Source organism: Schistocerca gregaria, chromosome 1, assembly GCF_023897955.1.
Source record: "Schistocerca gregaria isolate iqSchGreg1 chromosome 1, iqSchGreg1.2, whole genome shotgun sequence".
Lineage (NCBI taxonomy): Eukaryota > Metazoa > Arthropoda > Insecta > Orthoptera > Acrididae > Schistocerca > Schistocerca gregaria.
Genome location: NC_064920.1, coordinates 197,794,961 through 197,807,657, shown reverse-complemented (window position 1 = coordinate 197,807,657; position 12,697 = coordinate 197,794,961). Strand labels below are relative to the sequence as shown.

The following is a 12,697-nucleotide window of genomic DNA, read 5'->3' as shown; positions in this document are numbered from 1 at the left end:
CGATATCGGAGATTTGACGTTTTACCGGATTCTTGACATTCACGGTACACTCGTGAAGTGGTCGTACGGGAAAATCCCCCCTTCATCGCTACCTCGGAGATTCTGTATCCCATCGCTCGTGCGCTGACTCTAACACCATGTTCAAACTCACTTAAATGTAGATAATCTTGATGCATAATGGACATGAATGGATGCTTACGTATGTGTCACCAGCCAGAGTCGTATATAGACGCATCAGAGTTCCCATATCACTCCAACTGAAGTAACCGATCCAACAACTGCGCCAAACACGTGTTGTCTTATATGGAAGTTGCCGCCTGCAGCGCCGGAGTCTGCCTGATTACATATCTCTGTATTTGAATACGCATGCCTATACCAGTTTCTTTGGCGCTTCAGAGTATATACATACCACGGGAAAAGTTTTACAAGACCAAAAAAGACAACATATTTAAATGATTAACATTACCAGATCACAGGTTAATATAAGCCAGTTTGTGGGACGGAGTTCCATGCCTGTGACACTTCGGCGATAGATGCAGGAACGGTGAGTGCTGCTTGTGAATGATGCTGGAGTTTTCGTGCGATGATGTCCTATTTGTGCCCGGTTGATTACACACCTGGTGTTCGGGCAGGCGTAGGCAACATTTCTATACTCTGTAGAGCAAGCTGGGGGCGAGCGTTATCCTGTCGGAAAACACCCCCTGGAATGTCGTTCATAAATGGAAGCACGACAGGTCGAATCACCAGACTGACACATAAATTTGCTCTCAGAATGTTTGGAGTAATAGTTAGAGTGCTCCTGCTGTCATACAAAATCGCGGCCCAGACCATAGCTCCATGTGTATGCCTTCAGCTGGCCGCCTCCTAACCAACAAACGGCCATCACTGGCACTGAAGCAACATCAGCTTTCATCAGGAAACACAACAGATCTCCACCCTGCCCTCCAATGAGCTCTCGCTTCACACCACTGAAGTCACAAATGGCGGTGGTCAGTGGAATGCACGCTACAGGGTGTATGGCTGGGAGCTGTGCTTGGAGTAATCTATTTGTAACAGTTCATTGTGGGAATGCCGTGCTAAACCCTGCTCAAATTGCTGCTGCAGACGCAGTACGATGTGTTATATGCAAACTGAAGGTGGAGAGGGGGAAGCTGCATCAAGACATTAGGTGGAATCAGCGACGACGAGAGAAAATGTATACCGGACCAGGATTCGAACCCGGGATCTCCTGCTTACTAGGCAAGTGCGTTAACCACTGCGCCATCCGGGACGCAGCGTTATTGTAACTGCGCGAACTCTCTCGGCACGCCTCAAGACTGAAGGCCGATTCACATTTGTATCGAGACAATCCCCCCCCCCCCCCCCCCCCTTCCCCGCAGTCTCTGTCCGTTTTCTCCATCTTGGCTCTCTGAGATTTCCACAGGAGGCCGGACGTATTTGTGCATCCGACTGGAGAAGGTGGAAAGAACCATTGCCCAGCTAGGCCAATCAGATTTTGTGCATGTGTGGTATCTGTCCTTTCGGACTTACGTGATTCCGCATAACATCCCGATGCAGCTGACTGCAGTGACCCCTCCTTTCCCTTTCTTTCTTCCCCTCTACACCTTCTGAAAGAACAGGCACCAAACATTCATATAAGCAGTACGATGCACCAGATGCATACGCCGAACACGATGATCTTAACTCTCGGTAGCGCACGTGGCCGCCCGTAAAAAAATGAAATGATCGTATGGCATTGTTGGCCGGGAGACCCCATGCGGGGAAGATCGTCCGCCGTATTTGCAAGTCCTTTTTGGTTGACGCCACTTCGACGACTTGCGCGCCAGTGATGATGAAATGATGGAACACACCCAGTCATCACGAGGAAGGGAAATTTTCTGACCCCGCCGGGAATCGAACCCGGGACCACGTGCGCGGGAAGCGAGAACGCTACCGCAAGACCACGAGCTGCGGACGGTCGACTGTAGTCCGAAGTTCTTCCAACCGTTCATTCCCGTGACCACCGCTGCCAGGAATCGTGTATAGTGACTAAATTCCTGCCAAGTCTTTCTGCAGTATCGCAGAAGGAACATCGATCTTTTCATAGCCCTATTACACGTCCTCGTTCAAACTCAGTAAACTGTTTCCAGAATGAGATTTTCACTCTGCAGCGGAGTGTGCGCTGATATGAAACTTCCTGGCAGATTAAAACTGTGTGCCCGACCGAGACTCGAACTCGGGACCTTTGCCTTTCGCGGGCAAGTGCTCTACCATCTGAGCTACCGAAGCACGATTCACGCCCGGTACTCACAGTGAACTGTTGCTAATGGCGTCTTCGTTCGCCTTAAAGATATTCTTGACTGACATCAGGTCTCAAATGTAACAAACGCACAAAACCGTTACAGCGTGTGTTTAAAGCAAACTTTCGTTTACGAATATGTCGCACAATTCCTTCTTGGTAACGTGATTTTTTCGGGTGTTAGCAATATAAGTGCGGATATTGTATTATTGATACCTTAATATCTGCCCACTTCGGCATGTTAGATTTTTTTTTTTTCTTCTGTACTGCATCTAATAGCCTTCCTGCAGACACGTCACGTAATTTACTACCTACGTTTTCTGTACGGTCATAACTTCACCACTAACATGGGAAGATTCCCAAGTGTAAATAAATTATGTTGTTGAAATTTGGAGGATGTGGAGAGGGGGAAAATAATGCAGCATCTGTTTTTTTTTTTTTTTTTTTTTGTTTGTGCCCAATTTCACTTTCAAGGGGTAAAACACACCCATAAATATAATTTGGTATATTAGATTTGGAGAGAATATCTGTTGAATGATGATTTTTTCATATAAAAGTTTCTATTAACTAGAAATTAATGTCCTTGAAAATTGTTGAATGAATTTTTGTAACAATAACTTGAAATTTTGTTAAATGTCCCACCATCATTCATTAATTTTGAAAAATAAAAACATTTTTACAGCAAAAATTAAAGAAGCTTTCAAGCCACACGCCTCCCCGTGTAATACCTGAAATACCAATTTTTGGAAAAAAAGCTGTACACAATGTGAGCCATGAGTACTTCCAACAGACCTAATTAAATGATATGAACAGTCACTATTATTCTAATTATTTATTTTACTTATATTTTTGCGTTTTATATAGTTATTTTAAGCTTTACGTTCATGTTTTCTTTTTGTTCTATTAATTTACCATTTCACACAAGTGTATTTTGTTAACTGAAAATAGTAACTCATTATTATGATACAAAATCATTACAATAAGGATAATCTGTAAGGAAATGATTAAAACATATCATTTTTTACATCTTGCACATAAAATGAACGATAATATACACGATGGAGAACACAGTAATAAAGAAAATTCAGCAAGATTTCATATTGTCTTGGGTGATCCTCTAAATATCCTGATTTTTATTTGGCAAGTTTCAGTACATTAGTAAGCACTGGCGAAGAGAACTGATAAAGTACTAGTAACTGCAGCTTGATTATATTGTTGATCTGACAATGTTCTCACTATCTTTCAATGTCCCATGGCTGTATCTGTGCCGTCGATCCCTTTGGGATCATCAGATGGACGAGCTCCTTGTCCTCACCTACGATGCTCTAAACCGTTCCCTCACACTGGCCACCCCAAGAATCTAACAATAATACATATTTTTTTTTTTTTTTTTTGCTCACTGGAAAAGAAAACAACCTTCAAATATCTGACTTAGTCAGACGTTTGTTTACCAGATTTCAATGCTGTCAAAAGGGCATTTGGTCTTCAAAAAGAGATCCTCGAATTCTCGGACCAAACTCGGCATTACTTCTTTTAAGACTATGAAAAGGTGGGTGGTCAGTATGAAAATGCCGTTTTGTTCATCTGGTGATACCAAAGGGGCTTATGCAAACGTACAGCCGTATACGGATTGAAAAGAAGACTGCGATGGGGAGTTTGACGGGGAATGTCTTCTCGTCCAACTAAAGCACCTACAAAAAACGACACTCCACCGAAGATCGACGGACGTAACTAGTTCTTCTTCATGTAGCAAAGGTAAATAGTAATGAAAGGAAGAGGGAAATGTATAGGTAATTTACGAGTGAGTTAATTTGGAACGGGAAAGTGGGATTGGTGTCTATGGACTACTCGACGTCAGTAGACACGTAAAACACTGTCATATTGGGCAAGGATGGAGGAGATATTCGTCTATGGACTCGTCTAAGGAAGCAACACTAAAGTCATCTGATGTGATTTAGAGAAAATGTAAGAGACCTCAGTCCGCATGTCTGGCTCATTGTTATCACTTCGTTCAGTTCCGCACACGATAACTGACTGTCTGCTATGCTCGTCTGTTTGATTGAAGTGAAACATTTTCAGTTTTGGATTTTTACCGCTTCCTTAGAGCGTCGCAATCAGGTGAGTTGATCATGGATATACGAAGTGCTACAAAAAAGTAATGAGACTAATTTTCTTTGCAAGATGTGGCAATCCTGCAGGCTTGTGTAGACACAATATCTTTGACCTTGGTCTATAAGCTGCTTCTAGTCCATGCGACACATCGATCCAACTGCTCAGTCGTGAGTTGTGCTGTAATAAGTTAGTTAACATGTGTCAGTATCTCTCGTCACGGAAACGGAACCGCATAATATTGCGCAACGGTATGCCATTTCTTTTTGCGTTAAATTGAGTGAAAACACGACGACAACTCACGGTAAGCTTCAGAAGGCTTTTGGAGAGGAGTTTATGACAAGAGCTCAAGTTTTTCGTTGGCATAAAATGTTTAGTGAAGGCAGAATGAATGCTGAAGATTAAGACCGCAGCGGACGACCATGCATGCTTGTGTGCTTCTTTGATTCCAAGGGAATTGTTCATAAAGAGTGGGTGCCTCCTGGACAAACAGTTAACCAATATTACTACAAAGAAATTTTAGAAGGACTTCGTAAAAGAGTTCTTCGTGTCCATGCCAACATTGCTGATAATTGGATTCTACATCACGATAATGCGCCATCCCATACTGCTCCGTCAGTACAGCAATTTTTAACCTCAAAACAAATTTCAGTACTACCACAGCTACCTTATTCACTAGATATCGCTCCGTGCGACGTTTTTCTATTTCCAAAAGTCAAAACGGCGGTCAAAGGACACCATTTTCAAACAACACAAGATGTCCAAAAAGCTGTGACGAGGGTTGAAATGGTTGAAATGGCTCTGAGCACTATGGGACTTAACATCAACGGTCATCAGTCGCCTAGAACTTAGAACTACTTAAACCTAACTAACCTAAGGACATCACACAACACACAGCCATCACGAGGCAGAGAAAATCCCTGACCCCGCCGGGAATCGGACCCGGGAAGCCGAGCGTGGGAAGCGAGAACGCTACCGCACGACCACCAGATGCGGGCATGTGACGAGGGTCTTGGAGGATGTTACAGAAGATGAGTTCCAGAAATGCTACCATCAATGGCAGAAGCGCTGGAAAAAAAGTGTGCAATCAGAAGGGAACTTGACTAAAACGGTAAGCAACATTATTTTTCCACATCAGTCTCATTACTTTATTGTCGCACCTCGTATGTCTCCTTTAGCTGCCAACTGCCGGAAATAATGTGTCATGAAGATACGTGGGAAAAACTGAACCAATGCTGATAGCTCTTATGCTCAATTTCACTTCGTTGAACAGGAACATGGTTGCCCCCTTTTTACCAACAGGTTAGCAACAAAATTCATCACAGTAGTAGTATCAAGTAAGTAGTATCTGTAGGTATCAAATAAGAGGGACAAAAAAATGCGATGTGGTATGATCTTCTTCTTACAAGCACTTTGCCTGGCGTTTCAAAATATGCAGCTGTAATGCTTCACTGATTGCATGGCAATGGGAGAACTGAATATTTAATAATAATATTATAAATAGGCCTCGATCTTATGTAGTGAGTCTTATTACAATGTCATTGCAGTGACTTGTGAAACGTTCTCTCAATCCCTACTACAATTTAGTTTCTGAAATTCTGATCTCTTAAGTACAGTTAAGAGCAGTTGCGAAAACAACATCACGGTGTCATTAATGCCATGATCTGAACCATTAAACAGGGTAGAAGGAAGGATACAATTCAACGTCTCGTCAACATCGAGATAGTTAAGGGTGGAGCACTATCTCAATTCATCAATGACGGCCAGTCTGAGGAAAACACCCCGGCGTTTATATATATTAAAAAATATAACCTCGGGATTGAAAGACTACGATCTGTCCAAATATAATTCGAAGATCTTAACTTGACAGTATCTAGCTTGGTACCGATTGGGTATCTGACACCAGGCAGGCTGAAGCGACAAACGGTTAACCTCTAATCTATGCATTTCTAATCGGTTATCTCTGCCCAATTGTCCTCTTTCTGTGTGATTGCCCTTCATATATTAATGTCAGCCATACCCATTTCCACATCTTCCAACAGCAGCTGTGCCCCAAGAATCCGTCCTAACCCCACTATTAAAGTCTTTTTCAAAGCTGACTATTCCACTAGCTATTGCCTTCTTTACATTCCCACTGTCCAGTATATCAAAATATCCCTTCAACTCCATTTTAACAATCTTCCGTTCTGGAGTAATCTTGGTCACCAACAATAAATCCTGCCAGAACCCAATAATCATAGGATGGACCACACGCTGATTTCATCTCCTCAGTTTGAACCTGACGATATACTCGTACAACGGTCCTGTTTTACCTAGTAATACAACTAAAACATCTTAATTATTTGGACATGGGAATGTTCACTTGTCAGTTAAGAAGATACAAACACAATGAACCTTGTGAACTGAGAAGTAGTACATGGGGACAAATACATCAGTTCTCTCCGGAGTATAACTTGCGCTGATATATTCTGCAGCAGAATGTTACACACCAGCTGACATTTATTTGAACGCAGCTATGGAAACCATTTGTGGCCAGTCAGCTCTAAACCTATATGCTTGCTGCCAATTCTATCGAGGGGCGGCTTTGTACAACCTTTGCCAGCAAGTTTCTAAAAATGAATCAATCGCTCTTCACGAAGATTTACTCTCGTTGTCTAGCAAACGCTTCAAATCCCGAAGACCAATATGTGGAGGAGTCTATCAAACTCTCTTCACTGCGTTCGGTCGGGAGGCTGAATGTTAAGTGAGCGACAAGCCACAAAAACCCAGAATCACGAGCTTATTGACAACCCAACAGCTGAAGGCAGGGCCTGTGGGCACAGTGTAAGAGATTCCGTGGTGGAGAAGATATGAACAAACACAACATGCATAAGTGGAGTTTCTCAGTACGTGTGGTTGTAGTGGTAGTTAGACTAACCACAGTATACACGAATGCCCGGACAGGCTTTCCTATCTACAGCATCCGACGAGGCACTTGGTCGAACTGTCTTCAGACATTTCTGTTTAATCAGAGCCCTAGTATGTTTATCAAGGGTAAATAGTTGCACATGCGTAAAACAATTTTGTTTTTGTAATTGATGGATAAGATAACGTTAATAATAATAATAATAATAATAATAATAACCCATTACAGGAGGTAGCTTTTTTAATAAGATACGCCAATATTTGCGTTGTTCTGTAAGCGATGGAGAGTCATTGATCTCCACGGATGCGCTCTGGTTTAGTTAGCAAAATGAGAGCATCTCTGGCAGAAGGCAAAACCAAAATCATATAACAGACATCCGTGAAAGCAATACGGGCACTGTAGGTGTGTAGGCGAATAAAACTGCGTGGAACTCTAAAGGCGCCGGTCTGTAGGGATGACGTTTCGTGAACGTCCCACGTCGATTAAACATGCTATGATAACACTCGGTCTCACAGGGCTCGCCCTGTAATACACTATTCTTCACACAGAGTAGTCAGATAGAGCTTCCGCGCTGAATCCCGTAGAGATAAAAAATTTTAAAAAAATGATATTCGTTTCCTGTTGTGCTCACAGATATCATTAAGCGCATTACACATCGCTGTATGTATCACTGTATTGTTGCTTGATTTAACTACACTTCGTATAGCTGATATGTCAAATTAATACTTATCTGTGGCACGTCTGAAGTCCGAGTATAATTGTTAAGACTGGTGTTCTCCCTATATATTTCATACTATCTCGTGTATACCTGGCTGCATTTAATTGAAGTAGACACAAATATTTATTTATGAAATTATTGCCATTGTTTATGGGAACCTGTGTACGTTACACATATTAAGTTTACTAAAATATCTAGCCTTCATATGTAACAAAGTTTACATTCTAAACTTTGATTTCCATATTTCCTTTACTATTTCTGTTTAATTTTCATGATTTTCCTAATGCTTTATACATTCCTTTATTGTTCACTTTTGTGTCTTACTTTTTTATATTACATTTTCAAAATTTCGGACTTTTCTAGCTACGATGGCAATAATTTTACTTCATCTTTGATATCCGAAAGGTCATATTGAGGCACTTCTGGCAGACTAATCCTTAATGGCGTATTATTACAGTTACAGATTACTGTATTTTCCGTACAACTGTTTGTTTCTTGTTTTTTTCCAAAGTTTATTTCATATACCACGTTTTCTTGATAGATTTATATGTTTTGATCAACTTGATTTCATGCCGTTACTTGCTTCGTCTTAAGTTATTTCCTTCTGTTGACGCACACCAGTATTAAAGTAAATATTCCGTGGTACAAAACTGTTAGGAAATCTACACACGTTTGGAAATTTTATACTGATACAGGAACTACATTGGGTAATATCGCGCTTTCATATTTTTTAAGTAGCGCCCGTTCGGCCAGTTTGCGTTAGACAGCGCTAGCGTCACCTAAGCAAAAACAAAACACTGTTGGGAAAAGCGCAGCTGAGCGGGCAGCTACGGTTACGCTGCAAATGGTGCACAAGGAGCGGATACACACTACAAGCTATTAGGAGTACTGGATTTCGCAGCAAGTGTAGGAAATCGTATCAGAGTTCTGTTCTTACCGTGCGCGGTGGAAGTGGTCTCGTGAAACCGGTGGCGCACGGCTACACGTGTCCGTGGAGCAGCGACGGACACGTGACGTCGTCGCAGCTGGCGTGGAAGGACTGGGGCAGAAATAGCGCACGGAACAGACTGCTGTGTGTGTGTGTGTGTGTGTGTGTGTGTGTGTAGGTTCGTGCCCCCTCCTGTCTGCAGCGATTCAGGCGGCTGTTTCCCCTCCACCCATTCCACCAGATGGGAGGGAGAAACTTTGCCGCCTAGCCGCACTCCGGTACTACAACAGTGACCTCCTTCGCGATGTCTGCGTAAATAACATGCGCCCATCTTGCAGTTCTTTGTTTGTTACAAATCCTATTGCAGGTAAATTACATGCACCTCCTTCCACCATTCTGCACTGAAACTTGCAGGACATCAATCCGCGAGTTAAAACCGAAGAGTCTTTAGTACCGCTGGCATATTAGCCTACTCCTCTAAACGAAAAAATAAGCCTCACGCCCGTATATTCCTGGAGAGTTTGTGACAAAAGTTTACTGGGGCCTGTAACTTCTCGTTTCATCACGCAAAGCAGGACTTCCAACAGTTTAATCGTCTTTCGATTTGCAATAAAACAGTGAAATAACAGTCGCATCTGATGCATCTTGTGGAACCTCTATAGTAGTGATTTTACTCACCTATGGATTACACTTTTAAGAATATGGTATTACAGTTTGAGACTGAAAAAAGATCATAATTCATATTTACAGGCAATGGAATAATTTAGGGACACCACGGAAAAACTAAATCAGGCTGGTCGGATGGATACTATAGCTTCCATGCTCCCCAATATGAGGTCAGTCCGTTTAAAATGCGCGACACCATTATCACTAAGGTTTTGCAAAGAACTTAGTTAAAAACATAAATAGCTCCGTTATATTGCTAATTCATTTCTCACTACCGGTCACCGCACACATTATACACACTATGCACATATTACTTCATAATGTAATACTACACAAACCTATCTGCTGAGATCAGGACCATTGGAAGATGTTTGGTTTCCATTTTGCATAATTTCAATTTGTTTATCTGAAAAATTGAGTCAGCGACCCTCCATAAAGAATGAAATGGTGAGGTTAGTATGATTATCCATTGCAGAGGTTTGGGAGTAAGGTTTTCCAGAAAAGAGAAAAATCATTTGAATGAAACATGTTGTGTGAAATGATAGGTTTTATTATTTTTTTGTTATTATTATTTACTAATATAACTTTTTTGCCAAATCCCTAGACTGTGTCATCTAAGAAATTCCTCACTATATGTAATGTATTGTTAGCAAGTATTTTTTTCGTTTTAGTAAACTCTGTCATCTCCTTCGGTAAGTTATTGTATAATCTTATTCCTTGCTGAAAAATTCTGTTTTGAGTTTCATGTTCCTACTTCCTTGATAAATGTAAGTTCAGTCTATATTTTGTTTCATGGTTATGGACAGAGCTGTGCAGTTATTACTAATATTATTTTTGAGACGTATATCTGGTCAGGAAACAAGAACTTTTGTATTTTTTTTTTTTAGGAAAGAGAGAGTACGATATCTTATGGACGTCAGTAAACTCTCAAGGGAGAGAAGGTAGAGACTCCAAAAAGATATGTTCAAATATCATATCCACGCCAATTTATTCGTGCGGAACGGTTTTACTGCACCCACCTAGACGACGCGCATTGTGGAAAAGGTGCCAGTTGATCACAGCTGGAACACATTGTACTTCAGCATTTTGGAGATTTTTGATGCCTACAAAACTTTTATATCAGCAAAGGGACGTATCTATGGCTGCGTTCAGATTTAACGACTGTGTCACCAGTCAAGGTTGTGTACGAGTTTTTGCCTCTGAAAGAGTGGGTGGGTATAGTAGACTACAAATTAGCCAACTATTCAAGATACAAACAGAGTGTGCATACTTAGTTTTTACCATCTACTATGAAATATACAAAGGTTCACGTTATTCTCTGTGCATTCTTTATTCTTCTCGAAGACGGAGATAATAGCAGAGAAGTGGTTCTAGTTCACCATGAAAGCAATAAGACACTTTGTTAGCTGATCCGCAATTTTCAGATATTCACAGTTACAATAATGCATACGTAAGATTGGGCGTACTTAACGTTACTGTAAGTGAAGTAATGTATTTAAAGGCAAGAATACACTCGGAATACTGTTGTGAACCAAGGAAAATAATAATATTAAGGTAATTGGAAACGTTATTCTGTGTCCTCTGTACTGTAATAGCACAAAATAATTTTTTGTTCCTAGACCCATACTCACAGAGCACCATCCAAGTTGTAAGTCAGAGAGACCATTGTACATAAAAATATAATATGTATGAGACAAATTAAAAAAAAAAAATATTAAGAGCGTTCAGATGATAGACATATGACAACAAAAGAAAAAGGGAGGAACGATGGTACACCATGCGAGTTTTTACCAAGCAGTTCCATTTTCCTGATTCAGCAAATATGTCAGAAGGTGTGTATCCAGTTATATCTAGTAAAGATAACGCTTCTCTTCAGTTAAATAAAGCAAATTGATATGTTACTGGTCAATACATAACTTCTTTGCCTTCACACGAGATCACTACCTTTACATTACCCAACATTTTAGACAGCAAGCAGGAAAATGAAAACCCAAGCACAACTCAAATGCAGTAGTAGGCTACAGCGTTTATATGGGGCGAATATAGATTATGGAAACTAAAATCACGTTAACATGACCAACCGGAACCGCTACTGGGAATTCGATTAATGGAAACCCAGATTTGTAAACATATGAACGTAGAGAGATAAACGTACCACAAGGAATAAACTTACGTTAGTCGCCATTTCTGTACGCTGGAGAAGTCAGCGGCAGACACCTGGGGCGATTCCAGTCTAGGAGCAGCCTATAAAAAGCGGTCACTATTTCAGGGCGGCGTGTCTCATATAGACGGAACAGTGGCAGAAATACCGACTTCGCGACATTAGCGCAGAAATAACTCGCTGTATGCTGTACAACTTTTTGAAGATGACAGTATATGAGTGTTACAGGATTTAACTTCGGCTATTCAGATATTTATGGAATGTTATCTGGCATAACGAAATAAAAGCGAATAATATTCTGTAAAAAGTCCCACAATTTTCCGTTAAGCTGAGACGTGGAAGAAAAATCTTGCATAATACTCGTCATTCACCCCCCCCTCCCCCCCTCCCCCCCCCTCCCCCCCCTGTGCGCTGTTTTTCTGCTTACTTCCATCTGTCCATTCACTTGTCAGTAACTTCTCGAGGACGCTTTCTCGGAAAATTATGTGATCGTTAATGACAGTCGGAAGTTCTATTCTGTCTTGAAAGATATATTCATGTATGTCATTGCCAATTTATTTTACCTCTTCGTGAATTTCTGTTAGCCATTATATCGGCTGTTCATGGATAAAGCAAAGTTCAGAATTTTCTTTCTGAGATTGTTGCTGTACCTCCTGCGTAAATTAACATATAATTGCACTCGCCCTTTCCTAACGGCATTTGTAATTACCTAATACTATTTCTATAAAATGAACTTGACAGATCTTTGGTTTTCCTGAAATTAGTATTAGGTGAAATACACCATATTTGGATGGTTTGGAAACACAGAGCTCGGTTATGGATGAGTTTTCCTCTTTCAGTTGTACCTTCATGTATCGCTAGACTGGCAACAATGACATTTAACGTGAACTGCATCATCAGATGAACTTTGATCTTTCTATTACGTTTCCATC

The 12,697-nt window shown here is 41.0% G+C and overlaps 1 protein-coding gene and 1 non-coding gene across 7 annotated transcripts in view; both read right to left on the bottom strand.

Annotated features, from left to right (window-relative positions):
• The window catches only part of LOC126336610 (organic cation transporter protein-like), a 366,616-nt gene that overhangs the window by 100,239 nt on the left and 253,680 nt on the right, over window positions 1–12,697 (bottom strand). Inside the window, exon 1 of one of the 6 annotated variants that reach the window (XM_050000510.1) lies at window positions 8,948–9,110. The exons of 4 other annotated variants lie outside the window; for them this stretch is intronic. The gene's annotated coding sequence lies outside the window, so the exon portion shown is untranslated. Of the gene's footprint in view, window positions 1–8,947; window positions 9,111–12,697 lie in introns of those variants that run through there. One more of the 6 variants, XM_050000526.1, reaches the window with a different exon arrangement.
• Trnat-agu (transfer RNA threonine (anticodon AGU)) lies at window positions 1,198–1,270 on the bottom strand. The gene has a single exon. It is a non-coding gene; the product is annotated as a tRNA-Thr (tRNA).